Genomic DNA, 22123 nt, shown 5'->3' with positions numbered 1-22123 from the left:
AAAGTAGAAATAAAGCTTATTTAAAATAAGCATTTTAATTTCCAGTTTGTGCAAGAGAGACCTGCAAATAATGAAGTGTTGCCTAAGGCAAAGAGCATGTCAAATCTACTGCTCTTTGTCAAAGCAGCTTCCCTGAGCACAAACACAATACCTACAATCTTTGAACTGCATGTGTGGACTGACCACAGGAGCCTGAAGAAGCAGTTGTGTTCTTGAGAGCCATCAGAGCTTCTCGGCATGCAACTAACAGGAATTGTACAGTGGAGTATCTGTGAGGAAGAAAAAAAGGATTTTTTCTGCTTCTTAGTTGTTGTTTTTTTTTTTTATTTTTGCAGAAACATGCTCACATCCTTGAAAGCTCATTTAAGGCAAAGGAGCAGCAACAAAATGTATTTGCCTTCTTATATACAAATGTATACATAAAGATAACTATATAAATAGAGAATGCACAGACAGATTTTGAAAAGTGAGCTGAGGTGTCTTGATTTGTGGTGCCACTTTTATAACACCCTGAAAAGAGAGCTTTCAGAAAATGCTGACTTTCTTTTTCTATAGTCGTTCCCTTCAAGACATCTCTAGATAAACACACAGGGAATAATATATCTCAACTCATTAGTCACTCAAGAAAATGTTGGTCATAATTCCTTTTTTGATTAAAGCCTCAAAACTGCATGTTAGGCCTTAAAGATTTCTCTGTGTCCTTTTGGATGTGGAATTTATGTAAAAATAATATTATCAAACGTTTCCCTGACAAAACGGGATTTTGATCAATACAATGAATGTCAGATTTGCGATGCTAGACTTAGGCAAATTGCTTTTTCAAGCAGTCTTTTTTTCCATAATATAAATGTATTCTTAATGAGTTTGTGTGGGGTTTTTTTTGTAAACTTTTCTCTGTTATTTATGTTCAGATTTCCCCCCTGAGTCAGGTTTTTTTTAGCACTGCCTATAAAGATTATTTCGTTGTTGATTTATTCATGGCCACAGCAAAACCATCTCACTTATGGGAAATACACTTCTGAGGAAATAATTTACATTATAGAAATTAATGAATTCTACTATAGGGTTTAACTTCATAAATAGCTAAATCAGCAAATGGCCAAACGTGCAAAGCTGTTCAATTCTGTGCTACCTGACCGGAGATGCATTTTGCACTACTTTTTGCACATTCCCATATAATCTCATGTTTAGTTCTCCCAGATATTCAACATTTGAGTTGCTGTTGTGCTACTTCTTGTTTGACTTTAGGGAAAAAGCCACAGTTAGATGTGGGTGTGATAATTCTTATCTTCCTCAGCCCAAAAAACCAATGGAATTTTATCTCCTGAAATGCCTGACTTGTATATACAATATGTGGAGAGGTTTAATTGCTTCAAGAAGCTATTCACAATAACTGGCATAATGTTCAGACACCCAAACTTACCAGTTTAAAAGGAGATGTGTCTTGAAGCCTCCTTTCTTTAAATAAAGGCAACTCTCTGCATTACTATTTTAATGTATTTTATACTAAACAGTCACTGGGCAAAAAAATAATCTTAGAAATAGGGATCAAACTGTAAGATCCTGCTTCACACTGGAGCAGTCTGTTCTTGAAGGACTGCACCCCATGGAAGGGACCCATGCTGGAGCTGTTTGTGAAGGACTGCAGCCCATGGGAAGCACCCACGTTGGAGAAGTTCATGGATAACTGTCTCCCATGAAAGAGAACCCAAGCTGGATCAGTTCATGAGGAACTGCAGCCCATGGGAAGGATCCTTCCTGGTCAAGTTCATGGAGGACTTTCTCCTGTGAGAGGGATCCCACACTGGAGCAGAGGAAGAGTGTGAAGAGTTCTCCTCCTGAGGAGGAAGGAACAACAGAGATCACGTGTGATGAACTGACTGCAACCCTCATGTGCTTTTGCTTGCAGCACTCAGGAGGAGGTGGACAAATCAGGAGTGAAGGTGAGCTTGGGAAGAAGGGAGGGGCATGGGAAGGTGTTTTAACATTTAGTTTTTATTTCTCATTATCCTACTCTGTTTGATTGGAAATAAATTAATTTCCACAATTCAAGGCTGTTTTGACCATGATGGTAATTGGTGAGTGATATCACTGTCCTTACCTCATCCCACAAGCTTTTCATTGTGTTTTCTCTCCCCATCCTGTTGAGAAGGGTGAGTGATAGAGCAGCTTGGTGGGCAGCTGGACACTAGCCGAGGTCAACCCATCATAGTAGCATAGGAGAATGTTGAGTGTGTGAGTACGTATATGAGCTAATCAAATCTTGGAAGAAGAGAAAAGCTGTTAAGAAGTGGATGACTGAGATCTGTGGTATGGTCAGAGAAAGATGCTGTGAAATCATTTAACGAGTTCTAAAAAGCCTAAACATATTGCTATTCCATATTCTATTCATTTAATCTTTTTGTTCATTTTTCTTGATTAAATTTGTGCAATGTTGCCGATTTGGCATATATTGACAATAGTTGTGTGTGTACTAAATGTATTATACTGGAATAGCTTAGAAAATCGATGGTGATATTGTATTAGCATACTACTACCTACTGACTCATGTCATGAGTTAGTGTAATGCAGCATATTTTTGTGTACATTAAGGTATTTTGTTTGGAACTTACTACTATTAAGATGACAAGACTGAAAGAAGTTTATTGATACAAGAAATTAAATGTGATAACATAAAATAGAAAAGTTTCTAAATGGATATGTTTTCTAAGTAGGAACTTCCCCCTACCCTATGCTAGGAAGTCCTTCAGAATGAAAGAAAGGACAACATCAGTTAAAAGGAGATCCCAAGACAACATATCGCTGCAGGCTCCATGTCCCAGTTTCACTGGGGTGGTTAACAGCAGCTTTCCAGTCTGTAAGTCCATGTTTCTGACAGTGGACTCCTGCCTTTTGGCTTTCATTTGTGGTACACCTAAGCCTCCCCTCCAACCATATCAACACTGGTTCTTGCCAAATGTGATAGGCAGCCTAACAAGGCACATTGAACATAGCCCACAACCTTAAAATTTTTACTGGGGAACTGAGTTCCCAACATCTCAGGCACTGCAGTACTGGACACCTTAATGCCTATAGCTCTTTGACAGCTAGTGGCCTGGGAACCTTGTCTAGATCTTAACCAAGTCAAGGTAAAGCTACTCACTGATGTCTATGAGAACTGTTCTCATCTGAACTGAAGATATTAAAAAATATATTTAGGTGCTGTAAACCTTGCATGTGTACAGAGACCTTCTAAAAATTTTTGGAGATCTCTTCTGCACTTTTTCAGATTCTCCTCTGTTCAAGAGAGGAGAAGTTATTTTAGATATCAGTGAACTAATGCAAGTTTAAATTAAATGCTCTTTTAATTTAAGTTGTTGAACCTGGGTTCTGATTTCCTATTGTTACCACAACGCAACCTTGCCAGCAAATGCAGTCAAAAAAAAAAAAAAAGCCACCAAGTGGATGTGCCTGCAGTTTTACATTGTGACAAATGCTCTGTTTTATGCTGTTTAAAATGAAGTTGGATGCAGTTCTATAATGACAAACATCACCAACATATAGTGTTGTACAGTGATCAAGGATGTGATCAAATTACACTCAGCACAAGTAACATATTAGACATTATTGCTTATTACATTCAGAGAAATACCAGATCAAAGTACATTCTGTCCTGTAATTTAGACATTGTAATACAAGCTTAGAACAATTCAAATAAAGTCTGTATTAGCATAAGAATTATGAGCTGGTAACATTCCTCTTTTGGAAAAGATGTTCTCTGTTAATTGGTGGTATTACACGTGTGCCTATTCACTTTTATGTATGGCTGATTTTGCAAGATCAGGGCAAGATTAAGAAATATCCCTTAAAGACATTACAGTGGCATTGCAGTGACTTTCCATTTCTTTAGTAATGAGACATTGTCTTTGAAGTGGTAAATTTAAAAGGGAATTAACTCATTCATCCTTGTGTAAAATATTCCTAAAATTCCTAAATATTTTAAAAACATGAATAAGCACCATTTTATAGCTAAATATGGGCATGTCTTTTTTTACAGATGAGACACAATGAAGAAAATAGATTTAATCTTTTTAAAGGCATATACATTTTAAGACTTCAGTCCATATTTATATGTATGAAGGAAAGGAGCTTTATTTTCAGAGTCTTGGTTCTTTTTGTTATTAATGTCCACCAAGCGCTCCAGCTTCCCAGGGGCTGGAGCAGAAAGTATACATTAAAATTGGATTTCTCAGTTGTCTCCTGCTGATCCTTTGGGACCCACATCCATAGACCGCATTTTGGAGTGATGACTTTCCAAACCCATTCCAAGTTAGATCTTCTGTGTTGCACTCATGCCACAAAGGTCTGGATATTTGTAAAAAACAAATGAATCCTTAACACTCATTTTAGCATCTAAACATAGATTTGAATATAAAGGTTAGAGTTATACTGTCTGACATGGAATTTTGTCCATTCACCTTTCAGCATCACGGTTAATATTTTAAATTTGTTTAAAGGATTTTAACCTTTCTTTGCCTTAAAAAAAAAATCTTCAAAAATATTTTATACTTGCAAACAGATGGAATAATGATGATTTAAAGGACATTCCTTGTGTGGACTTTAGCCAAGATTAAACTGATCAGGTAGATCTTTTTAAAAGATGATTTTACACAAAAAAAAATTTGCATTACTCGAAAATTAAAGTGAAAAAAATTAAGATGGATTTATTTTTGTTTGCAGCATTTAGAAGCACAAAGAAGAAACTCATACAATTCTTGCATGAAACTTGATACATAACCTATTTTCAAAAGCTTTCAAAATATATAGAATCATTTATAGCTCATAACACATTACTTTTTTTTTAATGGTTAATTGTACTGATTGTTTAAAAACTGCATCTTTTTTGTAGTCTGAGATTTTCTGCCTTTCAGCCTCTGAGTTCATTTGGACCTTTTCATCCTCTATTATTCTAGAATGAAAAGCTATTTGCAATCAAAGAGAACTTTCCTGCATGACAAATACAGATCTTAAACAGCTCCCTCTTACTTGTTTTCTGGAAAGAGCTTCTTTTATCTTTCACTACAGATCATGACTTCTAGGCCACAAAAGTTTTAATCCTCTCTTATCCAGAGTCTTTCCAATTATCAATATCCAGTCCACTTGGGATTATGATCCTATGGTTTAACTGAAATCACCTACTCTTTATGGTTGCTTTTCTCTAAAAGATCCTTCAGTGTTATTGTATTTCCTCTTAGCTAGCTATACTCAAAGTTTCTCCAGCAAATTATATTTATTACCCATAGTAAGTTTCAGAAAGATAGTTTCCCTGTATCATTTTATTTTCCCATAGATAAGCCAATGACTAATAAAATTTATTACTAATAAAATATAGCTTGGGTTTATATCATAAATAAAATTTCATAGATGGTTATTCTTTTGATTCTAAAAATTAATGTATCTATTTAAGCATTTTATTTATTGCCTATTACTTTTACATTATATTACAGAAATGTATTATGGACTCGAGTGATATTTTATTTTAGAATTAATTACTTAGGTACTATTATGGTGAGCACAATAATGTGAGTGACTGATTTTTAAATAATTAGGTAGTGCATTTATCAGAAACATCATCTCAGGCAGTTTAAAACTAGAGTAAAGAAGTCACTGAATATTTATATCTTTCTATGACCATAACTCTCAAAAAATTAGTTACAAAGAATTTTGTATGATAAGAACTGGTTTGGCTTCTTGCTCAGATGCAATTCTGTCTTTATCAAAAAATATAAGTTTGGTTCCCAGAGCATTGACATTACACTATTCTGATTCTCTCTTTCTCCTCCTTGAGACATTTTCAATTTCTGTGTAAAAAATTATCATAGTCACTGTTGTAGAGACCTTGTCTTTGATATGTATAAAATGGAATTTAGTTTTAAAATCACCCCAAATTTTCATTATCCTTATCAACAGTGTAAACATGAGAGAAGATACTGTACATATCGCTAATTTATGAGGTTTAATTTTTATTTAATTTAAAAATTATTGTAAACAATATTTTCAATATGTTTGAAGCATAAGGAAAATAATCTTGATGCAGGTGGAGATGTATTATTTATTTGCAGCCCTAATGACAAAAAAAAAAAGAATTTGGGTGAGAACTGTCAGTCATTCTCACTCAACTTAAAACGCTGAATTCAATTTTATTGACATTAAAATTCACAGCAAAACTTCCATTCAGTGTCAGCACAGGTCAACATTATATGCACAGTTCAGTGGGCTATGAGTACAAAAAGAGAGCACCTGGTCTGCCTTCCTCTATAACTCCAGTTATTGCATTTAATTTTGTTTAATCTTCTATAGAGAGCAAAAATTTTTATCTGGTTAAATTTATACAACCACCCATAGTCTTGCTCTGAAAACATGTGGTGATGGAGATGACTCAATAACCCCTGTCAATTTATTATAATGTCTGACCATACTCATTTTTAAATTAGAAATAAAACACACATCTTTGAATTTATCCAGTTTCCCATTTGAGCTACTTGTCCTTATTAAGACTTCCTAAAGTACTTTAAGTAACCTGTGTTATATGTCATGGTTTTCTTCAATAAAAGCACCCACCTTTTAACTGAAACACCTCTTTATTTTTAAATAAACAATAAGTATGCCACTTGCATTATAAATATGTACTGAAATATTGGAAGTTTATTGTTCTAATTTAGAATATTTTTTTTTTCAATTGTACAGGAGATTGTGATAAAATTAAGAGAAGAGGACGTTAAGTTGTTAAACAGAAGGCAGATATCAGTAGCTAAGGATGTAAGGAGGGAGCACCATCCAAAAAGGTTTCATCATTGCAAGTCTGATCAATTAGATGTAAGTCACTCACATGGAAATGATTGTGTTGAGTTCTTGTCTCTTTGAGGCATTAATGCTTAGCACAAAATACATAAACACAACTAAGAATAGGACATTTTTTTTTCCCTTTTCCATCTGTATACAAATATTTGCAAAGTAGTCCTATAAATAGAGCTTATAAGTTAAAAAAATATATTTTTCACTCCCTTCATGGCTGCTTACAAAAATAAGATGTTATTTGATGAGAAAAATAGCATGCCGTGTCATTAGTTATAAAAAAGAAAGTGGATCTACTGTTGAATTTTATGAAGAGCCTGTTCCTAGCAGTGACCGATACATAGACAATATTTTAGATGGATCCTTTCAAGAATCCTGAATATAATAGTTTTTGGTTTCTAATCGTTAGTTTAGGCATGAAGAGACAAGCAGTGAAGCCAACATGAGTAGACTGAAGGACTTCTGAGTATGCACATAAATAAAATTTTAAATACTTAGAGAATACTTAGGCAATGAGCCACTAGGTGGGAGAAAAATGCAGAACATGGCACTAATTTTTTTTTTCTGTTTTCCAGAACTTTGTCCTGCAGAAAACATTGACACTTTGGAGTGTAACACATTTTAGTCAATAAAGCAATGCATCACCAAGTCAAAAACAAGACTTTTTTTAAAAAAGGGCTTTGTATTATGTTTCTTAGCCAAGGTATTTAATTTGTCAGAAAATCTAATTAATGGACAAAGCAGATTCTGGAAATCATGGTAGCGCATTAATTTAACGCGTCTATGTTTTTGATGTATAATGTCCTTGAGACAAAAGTAGGCACAGTTCACTGAGGCATTTCATTTTGAAATACTAGAGCACTGAGCTTTTAAGCTCAAGGAAACGTATCAGATCTCCTTGGTTCTTCTAGTAAGCACAGCTTCAAATGAGTCAAACTAGGCATGGAGGTGCATAGCTAGAAAGTTTGGTGTCACCACTAGAGAAATACAGATGAGAACGTCTCATCTGGAGTGTATGTTGAATAAGCATCCAAAAAAGAATGGATTCTTAGATTCTTAGTCAGTGATATCTCTGCCATCTGAAAAATAAAAAAGGCTTGCTACATTGTTCTGGATGTGTTGGTGGAAGAAGATGGGCATTATATCAAATCCATTTCTAGTCCGGAATGGAGTCAGACTGTGTAGAAGACTAAAAATGAAAACTTTATATTTACCCTCTAAAGAAAATCAGAAAACCATCATTTGTCCTTCCTTTATGGGCAATCTGGTCCTTACAGTCATCTATGCTACTGGGTCAATAAAAATACAGTGTCTACGGTGTGAGGGAGGGGACACATCCTGACTGAGGTAAAACTACATTATGGAGAGCACCTACAGGTCCTGTTCATCTGGTAACCAGGTCTGAGACCTTACTGTGGTGCCACAGTCCCCTTCTGACCTGCATTCCTGGCTTGCTTTCTCTGCAGGACTGCCTGAGAGGATATAGTTTATTCTTAGATCTAGTCCTGACATGGGGTTGGGAGCACCAGGGTCTTTAACTGGACTGACACACACACAGACATTACCTGCCCTACCGTTGACATAACCGTAGTGCTAGGCTTCTCTGACAGTCTTTGTGGCCCTTGCAAACAATTCAGAAAATTGGATTCACTCACTGCTGTGGGTTCCTATTTTTATTTCCAACATTGACTTTTAGAAGGGATTCACCTCTGTGTGAAAGCATCTCTTACGACTATACTTGAAGCTTCTTTTAGCATTTTATAAACTCTTCTCCATCAGCAGGAGGAAATAAGGATGTGAAAAAATATCTTCTCCTTGCTGGATGTCACCTGCTACTTACTTCAAACTGCCCACTTGTCGTGCCAGTTGAGATGTTGATATTTGATGTCTTGTAGTATTGCACTCAGCTGACCTGCAGATTCTCCATTTGTGACTGGTACTCAGTGTCACCCAAACTAGAGGTGAAAGTAGCTCAAAAGCAGCAGGAGTTAGCGAAGTCACATTCCTTACTTGGATTACTGCAACTGCAACATGACCTTTTCTAATCGCTCTCTCTCTTGGAGAATAGCTCAGATCATTCTGAATGCACAAGGTCCTGAATATTTGAAAGATATTTAGCATTTCACATGCTAGGAAATTATTTTTCTGAAGTTGAGTACAATGAAATCCGGAAAGCTGGTGGCAAAGTCTCCAGATTATTCAGGGGAAATGACCTTGAAATTGATCAAAGTCCAATGAGTTATTAAAAATTGAGCAAAAATTGGTAAAGCAGGAGCAAATATGACTAGTGCTCAAGATACCTAAATTATAAATGCATCTTATTGACTCAGTCCAATTCCCAGAAGAACTTGGGACTGGTAAGAATCCATCTTCTCTAAAGAATTTTTAGACTATTGCTGTACTTTGAAATTTTACAATATTTCCAAGCCTATGGCCGACGGACTCAGTGCTCAGTGGCACACTTCTGCTCAGCCAGCATCCAGTTAGCTGAAGTTAACCGTGTCACATTTCCAGCCCCAGTCTGCTCTGAATTTATAGGTGGAACCACATGGTAGAGATCAATCACTCTTACTTGATGCTTCCCAGGAGTTTTCCGAGCTTAGCTTTCTGTCTGCTGTTCTATTTCTGCAACTCAGCTGGTGCAGGAGCCCATAGGCATGATTCTCCTCTCTTTCCATGTGAGTCAACAACATTGCTTCTGAAGTCAATGCATTTCTCCAGCATGGATAAAAACTGATTGAAAATAAAATCAAAGTACCCAAATGACAACCAAGTGGCCCAATGTACAGTGGTAGCACTGCTGGGCATGAATGCAAATAATAAAGTATTCTCAGGGTATGCAGTGTGTCTGCACCACAGTCGAGGTCTTTACGTTTCACAAAGCCTGGTGACCCTTTGTTGTTCCTTTTGAGAAGGCATGTCATGCAGTATATGTTGCTTTGTTGTCAGACTATAAAAAACAACAGAGTAACCAGACATCTTACGTATGTATGAGATGAGTAGCTTCTTGTTTATGGTTTTGTTGGCCCAGATGTTTGTTGGGAGACAAAAGATTTCCTTTAACTTGCAAAGTTGTTCTTCACTCTTAAGTTCACAGCTTGTTTGTGCTCAGTCTCCCTTTTTAGGGGGAGTGGCTGGGGGGAGAAGGGGTTAGATTGTGAATTACAGTATCTTTAACATCCAACCGACTACGTTTAAATGCTCTTGACATGGAAGAATCCATACCCAGTTCTGGTGAAAACAGGCTCCAGCCCATTGGAAGACAAAATGTCAGCCAGTCAGAGAGGTCTGCAGGCAAGAGACAGTCTGTGAAGCTATGGCTCCATGCCAAAAGGGGTTCACCTCTGAGGGGAGTGTGGGTTTGAGCAGGCCTGCACTGGAGTGGGGACATCCCATGGACGGCAGACACGGGAGAGTCATGCTGCAGCAAGGACATGCCTGAGGGAGTGTGGACATGGACAACCCATGCTGGGGCAGGTACACTTTTGTGGGACTGTGGCCCTGGGTGATCCACACGAGGGAAGGGACACCTCTGAGGGAATGCAGCCATGTGCAACTGATGCTGGGGCAAGGACAACCCTAAGGGACTGTGGCATGGGCAGGGATGCTGAGAAGTAGAATCACAGAATCTTCTAGGTTGGAAGGGACCTTAAAGATCATCTTGTCCAGCCGTCAACCTAACCGACAAAAATAGACACCCGCACAGCAAATAGAAGTGGCAGAAGAAAACCATAAAATCCCAAGAAGTGAAGGAAAGCCAGTAGGAACCAGGGATTGGTAGAAGGAAACCATTACACATGCAACCCTGACCTCCGGCACTGTTGTTGCCTCACCGAAGGGTTTGGGATGGACTGAGTGTTACCTGCAGCAAAAACGAGGGAAGTTGAGGTAAGAGGTAAGTTGAGGTAAGAGTTTGGCTTAAGCTGAGCTTGGGGAAGGAGGAAAAAAGTTGTTCACTTTGTTATTTGCTTAATTACTTTATTTTCTTAATAGAGAAGTCCATGATTTTACTAAAAATAATTCAATTAGGTGAAAGCTCCCTACGTTGAGACAGTTTTGCCCACATCAGTTGCTTGAAAAAAATGAATTCTACATACAGGGAACAGTTCTATCTGACTATATTCAGACCTAAAGAAATTGTTGATTCCTTATACCCTGCTGGTGTCTTGGAAAAGGAACTAATTACAGTTCTCAGAGTGATACCTGCGAATGGATGTTGTTTCACCGTTCTGGGATGCTTGGGAAGGATGCCTCTGTAATGAGGACAGGAAGGTTGCCTGGTGAGTGCCCTTCTAGGAGTTATACAATATACTACATGTGAATTTATAATGGCAGAGGTGCTACGGATCATTAGTTACCTTCCCCCATGATAAATCTACCCTGGAAGCTAAATCTTAGTACTTTGCTACCAGTCCTGAGGACAGTCACAAACTTCAGGTGATTTTATGGTTTTAGTCCTCATGCTTCCTGATTTTTTTCTCCCAGCCTTTCTGCAAGGTAGGAAATTGCTATTTTTTTTCATTCTCAGATGTGCACTATTGCAACAGGCCATGCTGCTTTAGTTTTAGATGTAAAAAAGGTGCTACTCAAATCCCAGCCTCTACTTTTCTGTGTTTATTCAAGCATTTATCACTGGTGTATCTAGGCAAACAGATATGTATAATGCTGTCTTTGAGCAAGCTCAGTTAGTCACAGAATTCCCTGGATGCATCCAGCTCTGCTCTAGGGTCATGTGTATTTTGTTCAAGCTCTTATTTACTTGTATATTCTTTATCACCATTGATTTCTCTGTTTGGGCCTCCTTTAAATGACTTTTTGTGTAAGCAGCAATGAAAGAAAAAGTATCCTCAATCCTGCAGATTCTTTAGAAGTGCAGCCAGACTGTTTTAACTTGGAAATCTGTGAACTGTGTTTTCACATGAGATATCCAATAAAGTCTGCTTTCAGCTGCACTTAAAATGTTTTGAGAATGATTTGTCCTGCCTTGGTTCAGTGTTGTGCTTCCTTCTTGTATTGGTTTCCTTCAGATCATTTGCATCAAATGTGAACTGTGTAATATCGTATAAACCAACCAGACTGGAGTGACTATATCAAACCCTATGTCGCTTTTAAGACAGCGCACTATTTAACTGTACATACATATAATATGTTCCTCCTGAATAGAACAGAAAAAATCTCTAGGTGACATGAATTTTGTATCTTATGTGTCTGTATTATATATTGTATCATACCTATTTCTATCACATCTAGTATGGGATGTTTGTCTGGTTCTGTAAACTTCATCAAGGTACCACTGATCACAGCACTTAGATTATCTTGTGAAGAGTTCTACGCTTCTGCTTTTTTTACCATAAGAAGGAAAATCTCAGTCCTCATCTTCCAGGCACTGATATGGTTGGTTTTTTTCTCTGGGAAGTTAAAAGCAGGCATTTCTAATTAGAGATATTCTTGCTTCAGCATATTTTGCTGAAATTCCTAGTTCTCTTAAGATGTTTAGGTAGTTTAGTAAATCAAATAAAAGCTATTTTAACAAATCTTATTATCTGTTCAGCTAAACAGACTTTATTCAGCAGTTTTACTGCATAGCAGATAATACAGCTAAGCATGAGTGGGTGAGACAACAATCTTTTGTAAAGAATGTTGATTTGTTTGTGGTCCACTCCCAGAAATGAATTCTTTGCAGAACCTATGTCTCATCAGCATCATTTTGCTATGATTCACTGTTGGCTCCTGAGATGTTTGAAATTGGTGTGCCATGATCAACTGTCAGAGGGGAAATAGTTTCCTCTGTGTTCAGATTAATTGTCTATTAATTGCTGCTAATTGCCTGAAAATCTGTGCCATTGTGCTTCTTGCACTTCGTATTAATTGAGCAATTTCTGGCCATGTTTCCTGTCATCGTACGTCCATATCTCAGAAGTAATGCCAGGCTTTTTACATTTTTACCTTCTTTTGTGCAGTACAAAGACCTCTGGACACATCTTCCTCGAGCTCCAGGACTTCTCACTTCTTTGTATGTTGCATTTAGATGAGTGTCTCTGTGAAGTATCTGTCATTGAGGTGTGGAAGAAGGCATCTGTCCTTTGCTAACTGCACTTCAGGTAGCATCAGTACACGTGTTGCACAACAGATATGTTTCCTGGGTAGTTCCCTCTCCTCTAGAATTAAATTTATGTGCACTTTCTAAGCGAATCAACTGGAGCTAAACCAATTCAGAGATGAATTGTATTTATTTGTGGATTAAGTTAATTATGAAATCTGATTCTTAACCATTGTTCAGTTTCCTGAATTTTTCAGTTTCACCAGATGGCTGTGAAGACATTAAAAGTATTCTTCCGGTGTGTCTATGTTAATAAACTAATCTGGGTAAAATTAATTTAGGCACTTTTACTGGTACTTTTAATAGTAAACACATAGTTTAGCATCTGATACAGTGACTGAAACAAGTTTAGAAACCAGAAGACAGTCTCCAAAGCATCCTGTTCTGGTGCTTGAAATTGTAAAGGGAAAACATTTAGCTGCAGAGAAGCAGCCCAAGTTCCTCCTGTGTTATTTATCTATATAAATGTAGCCATAGATGTGCAGGAAGTTGTCCAGCTGGTGGCTGGAAATGATGCAGGAGTCTTCCGCAATGTATAAATATAAATATAAATATAAATATAAATATAAATATAAATATAAATATAAACATATATGCATCATATACTGTAAGTGTATGTACATATATACATATATAAAATTCTAAATACGTATAATATTTAGCTTTCTGAATTTATACTAAACTTCCTGGCTTAATAGGAATTATAATAATAAAGATATTTGGAAATGTTCAGTAACAAATCGTAGAGTTTTTCATAGCTTACATTCAGAAGAAAGTATTGTAAAATTAAAACTCCATTAAACTCTTGGCTAAATTCTTGAACAGCTGGACTATCATAATTACTTAATTTGATGAAATAAACATTTGTTACAAATCTTTGTAATGATATGGACACAAATAAAGTATTTCTTAGCCACAGAGCTTGAAAAGTTTTTTATGTACAGTCTCACATCAAGCTGAAAACAAGGCCCTGCATTTTTAATGACGTCTAAGACATAGAGGCAATTAGTTTTTAAAATTGTTAAAAACTAATCAATTGATAAGAGCATTAATAGCTTTTTAGGTCATTCTACAGAGTGAAAGGTCCCAAGAGCTGCTTAGTGGCAGAACAGTTCTAAAAATAATTACTTTATAATAATTTATATATTCTAAGGAATATGTTGTATATTTTATTGTGAATGCATAAAAAAAGATTCAGCAATATTCAGCAAACTGCACAGCTCTAATTGTATGAACCACCTATCAATTACCTATACTCTGGATGATATATTTTGGATATTACTAAAACAGAGGAAGAAACAGTAAAATGCAAAATAATGATAGTTTGTTTAGAGACGATGTGCTAAGGAAGTCTTCAGAAATTTATTATAATTTCTCAAGAGAAGCTTAGGTGCCAAGGTAGAAAGTATAAGGAATACATGGTGGAACATGTTTAAGTATTAAAATAGCATTAATATTTATTAATGAAGTTCTGGAGAATGTTAGCAGAGAAAATAGCAAAGAGACACTTCTGTAGACTTCATATTTTTATGGATCTCATTATCATAGTGTCCGAAGACTTTAAAATCATTTCGCATTTGTTCCAATATATATTTAAGATCAGACTTAACACATCTTTAGGGGTGGTAATTGAGCTCTAAAGAAATGAAGATCAAGAGATTTAAATGTTCCTAGGTGTTAGTGTCTGAAGTGAGCAGTGAGCTCACTGAACCTTTCAGTAAGATAACAGATGGAATTCTGCTCTCTCCTGCATTGTGCTGGTGACCCAATTCATTTGACAAACTCTATCTCTTTTGAGCATTAGCAGAGCTTAATATATCAAGCAAATGGGAAGAAAAAATAGCTGTAAGTAATTTTTCTGATTCTTCCAAAAGTTGTTGGAGAAGATTAGGTTTGAGACCACCTAAGGAAATGGAACATATACAGGTCCATGCGACATGATAAGATGCAAACCAGGGTTCTAAGGGAATTGGTGGATGTTGTTGCCAAGCCACTCTTCATCACATTTCAAAAATCATTTCAGTTGGGCAAAGCAAAACATCATGCCCATTTTTAAAAAGGAATAAAAGGATGAAAAGGAAAACTCTGGGAGCTACTGACCAGTCAGCCTCACCTCCATGCCCAGTAAGATCATGGAACAGATCCTCCTGGAAGATATGTCAGGCACATGGAAGACAGGGAGGTGATTGCTTGGTGATGGCTTCACCAAGGGCAAATCATGTCTAACTAATTTAGTGACCTCCTAAAATGTAGCAACTGCATCAGTGGACAAGGGAAGAGCTACAGATGTCATCTACGTGGATTTCTGTAAAGCCTTTGGCATGTTTCCTCACAACATTCTGTCTACTAAATTGGAGAGATGTGGGTTTGTGTGTGATAACGCACAATAATTAGTGATAACGCCTGACATCCTGCTGACTACACCAAGTGTTGCGGACGGAGTTATTAACTTCACTAGTTAGAGTGAAGTAGTAAAATATTTATTCAGGTGAAACAGGGATATAACAAAATCAGCAGCAAATGTGATAAAACCAGTAGTAAATGGGATAGTGTTTTACGAGATTCGATGTCAAGGTGCACTCTATTATTTACTGCAGAGAGGACAGGGTCAGACAAGCTGTCAGGGAGACCCTCTGTTGAGTCATGAAGTTCACAAGGGACTCCCTGGCTTTCTTAACTCCTTCTCAGAGAGGAGTCCGGGTGCAGCTGGATCCAGTCCTAGTCCCAGACTTGGGCAATGGTTTATGTCTAAAGGATTATATATGTGCAATCAATCCTTTATATTACTTAACTAAGATTTCAAAGTTTAGCATGTTATTAGTCACTTATGAGAAACTGTTGTGGCAAGGAATTTCTCAACCTCGAGGAGCAGAACCTTAAGCAGCGTCCTCACAAAAGGGGAGACCCTGGCATGCAGCTCGCTGCTGTACAGGAGAGCTCAAAGGGCTCTTGAGCTGTCCACTATTTATACAGTAAGATAATTAACCCATAGTCATATTCTCATGGGAACAAAATTTCTAGGTCCCCACTCCAAACAGTGTTTTGGCTCTGTTGCCAGCCATTCCCCAAAGTCCAGGTGCAAGTAATTGCAACTGATGTTGTGATGGCCATGGTGGCCAAGGCCCGAGCAGGAGCCGGGGGTGAGGGTGGGGGAGGGGGAGATGGGGAACAGGGAGAGCACACTACCACACTTTGATGGATGGACTGTTAGGTGATTAAGGAATTGGCTAGATGGCTGCATCCAAAGAGTTACAGCCCATGGCTCAATGTGGTTTGGTTACTGTGTGTGGTTACTGGTTTCCGAGTGGAAACCAGTAAAGAGTGGTGTCCCTCAAGGGGTTTGTACTGAGGAAAATATTATTTAATGTCTTCATCAACAACATAGACAGTGGGATTGAGTACATCTGCAGCAACATGGTGGCCAAGGCCCGAGCAGGAGCCGGGGGTGAGGGTGGGGGAGGGGGAGATGGGGAACAGGGAGAGCACACTACCACACTTTGATGGATGGACTGTTAGGTGATTAAGGAATTGGCTAGATGGCTGCATCCAAAGAGTTACAGCCCATGGCTCAATGTGGTTTGGTTACTGTGTGTGGTTACTGGTTTCCGAGTGGAAACCAGTAAAGAGTGGTGTCCCTCAAGGGGTTTGTACTGAGGAAAATATTATTTAATGTCTTCATCAACAACATAGACAGTGGGATTGAGTACATCTGCAGCAACTTTGCAGATGACACCAAGCTAAGTGGTGCAGCTGATAACACTAAAGGGAAAGGATGTCATCCAGAGGGACCTGGACAGGCTTGAGGAGTGGGCCTGTGTGAACCTCATGAAGGTCAACAAGGCCAAGTGCAAGGCCCTGCACCACAGCCAGGATAATCACCAATATCAATACAGACTGGGGGAAGAATGGATTGAAAGCATCCTTATGGAGAAGGATTTGGGATTACTGGTGGATGAAAAATTGAACATGAGCTGACAATGTCCTCTTGCAGCCCAGAAAGTCACTTGTATCCTGGGCTGCATCAAAAGAAGTGTGGCCAGCAGGTCAGGGAACGTGATTCTGATCCTCTAGTCTTGTGAGACCCCACATGGAGTACTGTGTCCAGCTCTAAGGTTCCCTGTACAAGAAAGACATGGACATATAGGAGCAGATCCTTAGGGAGGTCATGAAAATGGTCAGAGGGCTGGAGTACCTCTCCTAGGGCAACAGGCTGAGAGAGCTGGGGTTGTTCAGTCTGGAGAAGAGAAGGCTCAGGAAGATCTTCTTGTTGCCTTTCAGTATATAAAGGGGACTTACAAGAAAGGTGGAGAGAGACTTTTTACCAGGGTATGTAATGACAGGAGAAGGGCAACCTTTTTAAACTGAAAGAGGTTAGGGTTAGATTGGATATTAGGAAGAAATTTTTCACAGTGAGGGTAGTCTGGAGAAGAGAAGGCTCAGGAAGATCTTCTTGTTGCCTTTCAGTATATAAAGGGGACTTACAAGAAAGGTGGAGAGAGACTTTTTACCAGGGTATGTAATGACAGGAGAAGGGCAACCTTTTTAAACTGAAAGAGGTTAGGGTTAGATTGGATATTAGGAAGAAATTTTTCACAGTGAGGGTAGTGAGACACTGGAATAAGTTGTCCAGAGAAGTTGTGGATGCCCCATTATATGAAATGCTCAGTGTCAGGATATAAAGTGCTCAATATCAAGTTGGATGGGGTTTTGAGCAACCTGATCTAGTGAAAGATGTCCCTGTCCATGGGAGGGAGGCTGGACTAAATTATTTTTAAAGGTCCCTCACAACCTACAAACTGTTCCATGATTCCATGATTCAATGATCTTTTTGACTCATTAACTATCTAAAGGGAAGGTAGTACAAAACTTTGCTGAAAGTTATATTAAATGCTGAAACAATAAAGTAAACACCATTGAAATAAAAATTCTGTAGTCCTGGAAAGACACTTTTTTGCTGTTTTTCAGAGGTTTTGTTTTTTTTTTTTTCATAAGAAGAGTTGACATAACAATTTTTTTTTCTAATCTTTAACTAGATTAATGTGATTTTTCTGCTTCTCTGACTGCAATAACTTATTTAACAAGGTATTATATATTCTTGCTGGTTACATCTACTTTATAGTTCATATTTACACTATAATATCATCCACTTTTTACTACTATTCCAGGACAGTTTTGCCAAGCACTGTGTATTGCTAAAGGTATCTTCTCCTGAAGATTTTATAATCTCATACTTGACAGTTTAACTGAGATGCAGGATGCTGTGCTTCGTATTCCTTTGACATGTATGTTGGAGCAGGATTGTTATAAAGGCTATGTTCTCTCAGCTCTTCTCCTGGGGATGTATGTGACAGAGAATGGGTAGGAATGTCTTGATGTGTCCCTTCCGCTGTTTAGTCACTTGCAAATATTACTTAGCCAGGGAATGAGAGATTAAGTGCAGTTTTCCTGGGCTGAACAGCTCCTTATTTTAGATGGTTTTGTGGAAATGTAACAACCTGTTGTTTTTTCATTGAATTTACAATTTAGCAAGCCTCACAAAAGGGATGATATGCTTATGTTTGTCCAACTGTGTTTGAGCATATTCTAATTAATGCCAGAAGGAATGACAAAGAATGCAACATGCTGTGCTGCAGGACCAGTGTTATTTGCTGGAAACCAGGATGCAGCTGAGTGCAGAGGCTGCATTTTTTTCTCATCTTTCTGTTTTTAATTTATTGCACTTTCTTCTTAGCATCCACTTCTGGCTAAAGTCAAAATCAGAATTCTGAATTACGTTGATCTTGGGTGTGTTTTACTGTGTAGTCTTATTACAGATTCTTTGTGGTGCAATTTAGCTTAAACCAACAGAGAACACTGTCAAATAACTAACCAAGTTCTCCTTATTTGATTAAAAGGTGTTTTTTTCCTTCAGCTTTGTGAATTGGAAGGGTAATTATTCTGAAATTATCCATTAATCCCTCAAGGACAAGGTTCTGTCACCTTCTTGTTTCATTGGAATATGTTTAATACCAACAGTAAATTCTGGAATCCCTAACAGTTGCTCTGCAAAGTCAGACTAAACCCATTTAATCTCTTTCATCAGTTCTGGTGTCCTCAAGTTTCCTTCAATGAAGAAAGAAGAGGAGAATTAGAAGAGAAAATTATCTTCAGGTTTAGTTCCCATATAGTTTGTTTCTGCTATGAAACAGGGTGGGGATTTTTAGTCCTTGGAAAGTGTCACTAATATGTGTGAAAATATAAACCCTGAAAAACCTCCTCATGCAAGTATTCCTTACTCACATAGGCAAGATCTCCTCAGTAAAAAGACATTTTCTACATTTTGCTGCTGCTTACAAAGGTTTTCAAACTTAAGTCCCAGACCACTGCAGCAAAATACTCAAACAGATGGACATCTTGTAATGATCTGATTGGGCTAGTGGAAATATTAATGAGTTCACACTTATGCCCAGACTTTCTTGAAGTCCTTAATTGATTGGGTCCTGAATTTTCCCTTTAAACTACAGTTCTCTCTCCTTTTTATGCTGTTGACCAGCAAAACCCAGTTTTTCTTAATGACATTGATTTTCTTTTTCTGCTACTTAGACTCTAAAAGAGCAGAAAGTCTCAAAAATGAAAGTTTAAAAAGTATTTTAAAACTTATGGGAAAAGTTTTGAAAATGGATACAAGTTTTGCTCTTATTACTACTGTGAATTGTTGATTTACCAATGCCTTTCACAGCATAATGGAGTTACATTACAGAACTCCATTTTTAAACATGAATAAATCAGTTGTAAATGGAAGCTAATAAAGGTTGTGGTGTGTTTGTTATGTTCATTTGATTGCTTGTTTTGATGGAAACAATGCTGACTCTTTCACATAAATTTTACTGAAGAATTTTCTATTTTTTAACATAGTGGTTTATTGATTTAGTAGTTTTGATCCAAAGGCATGTAATTTGATTAAGCCCCTTTGTTCGTGAGTATTTGTAACTCTGCTAATAAAAAGTACATACTATAGGTTGAAGAATTTCTTCCTAGGGTTTTTAAAAGAATTTTGAAATCGCAAACTGTGAAAGAAGTCACTGAAGTAATTAAAATATTTTTGCATTGCTATGTAGTTCAAACACAATACTATCAATATGTTCCAGGTTAATGGAAGATAGAGGAATCCAATCAATTTGCTTATAAGCAGGACTGGAATCTTCATAGTTCCTTTATTCACACTTAATCACAAGCTCTGATAACTGTAATTAAAAATTACTCTTCATCATGTAAAGCCAGCTAAGGTGGAGAAGAAGTCAGATTATTCTCACCATAGTTACCTATGGACATTAACTTTTTTAGCAAGTTTCTCGGAAACTCAGAGTTCTGTTTCACCGTGACAAGAAGTGGTCCAGAGTTGAAAGTGGGAGCAACCACATTTCTTTTATGTCTAAATTCTGCCAAGCTTTACTGAAAAGAAATTCCTCTTCTTATTTAGCTTGAAATAAAAAAGCTAACCGACCCAACAACAAAACAAACAAACAAACAAGCCCCAACAAACCCCCAAACCCCCACATTATCCCATTTTTAACATATTGGAGTAGGGATCAGAATACTTGTCTGACCAGTCCAGTTTCAATTGTGAACCCAACTTGAAGAGAGAATATGCATACATGTATGAGAGAAGCAGTGTCATTCTCCACAGTTTATAGAATTCTCCAAGTCTAAGAAAATGAACAAAATTCTGTAACCTTGCAGTTAGAGTTCCATTTATACCTCAGTCTAGTTCTTTCTTTAACCAAGATTTCTATATGCTAAATTTCACTGGCTAAGGAAATATTAATGAAATGTTGACCTCATACATGTTATGGAACTAGGCAGTTAACATCTTGAAAAGCAGGTTGAAGCTCCTCAGTGAAATAAAAGGATTAATTTTGGATTTTACACTTCATAAGGGCTTGTTCTAAATAATGCATTATTCATGGATTCACGAATTTGACAGAGTTGGAAGAGACCTCTAGAGATCATCTAGTCCAACTCCCCTGCTAAAGCAGGAGTGCTAAGGCACATCACTCAGGACTGCATCCAGATGGGCCTTGAAAATCTCCACAAAAGGGGACTCCACGACCTCTCTCGGCAGCCTGTTCCAGTGCTCTGTCTTTCTCACCGTAAAGAAGTTCTTCCTCATATTTGAGTGGAACTTCCTGTGTTCTAGCTTATGCCCATTGCCTCTCGTCCTATCGCTGGAAACCACTGAAAAGAGTCCGGCTTCATCATCCTTCAACCCACCCCTTTGGAACTTGTAAATATAGATAAGGTCTCCCCTCAGTCTTCTCTTCTCCAGGCTAAAAAGCCCCAGCTCTTTGAGCCTTTTCTTGTAAGGGAGGTGCTCTAATCCCTTAACTGGTTTTGGATTTGAGGTACATTCTTTAATAACAGACGGTTCATTGGTTCCTTAGTCTAAGATTGGCTCCTGCATGCCCTGTTCTTTGATGAACAAATCTGCCAGTGCTTATTAGGGAATCTCTCTATCGCACAATTCATGGGTTTAGAGTCTACTACAGGAATAAGCACTGATAATTTAGGATCTGAGATTATCAGTCTCCTTTTCATTCTATCCAATAACATCTTTAAAGGAATTCTCTCTTTAGAGTGCCCCAGGCTGCTAAAAATCAGAGGTTGTTATAAACACCGTAACATCAGATTTACAAGCAATTTGTGAAATGCTTAGACATGCAAAGTAGCTGTTACATTTCAACAGGATTATTTGACATAGTGATTTATTTATGCTATATTGATATTTTATTAATGAAGCTCTTTAAAAACTCCATTGCATCTTTGGGCACAACCTTAACCAGTGTTACTGACTCAGAAGTCACCTTAGAAAGTACAGGTTTGCTCTCCTGCTTCTAGAAAAGTCCAAAACATCACATACGCATCTGTGTGTGCTCCCAGTCCTGCCCCAACCACTTTCAGTCACCAGAAGAGCGGGGAAGTTGCTCTTGTTCCACCTGAGAAGTTATGCTGTCAAATTAAATAGAACATTTCCTTGGATGAGTGAAAAGAGTTAATGTGTTTGAGACTTCATGGGTACATTTACAATATTAAATGCCTTCACTCGAGGTGAAGTGATGCAGAGGGGTTATATCTACTGTGTTCAAAGCCCTGTAAACTTAGCATTAGTGCAGCTGTATAGAACACCATCTTGAACCTTCTTAGATTTCTTTT

The sequence above is a fragment of the Calidris pugnax genome, unplaced genomic scaffold (assembly GCF_001431845.1).
Source record: "Calidris pugnax isolate Ruff unplaced genomic scaffold, ASM143184v1 scaffold99, whole genome shotgun sequence".
Taxonomy (NCBI): Eukaryota; Metazoa; Chordata; class Aves; order Charadriiformes; family Scolopacidae; genus Calidris; species Calidris pugnax.
This window is presented reverse-complemented; position numbering follows the sequence as displayed.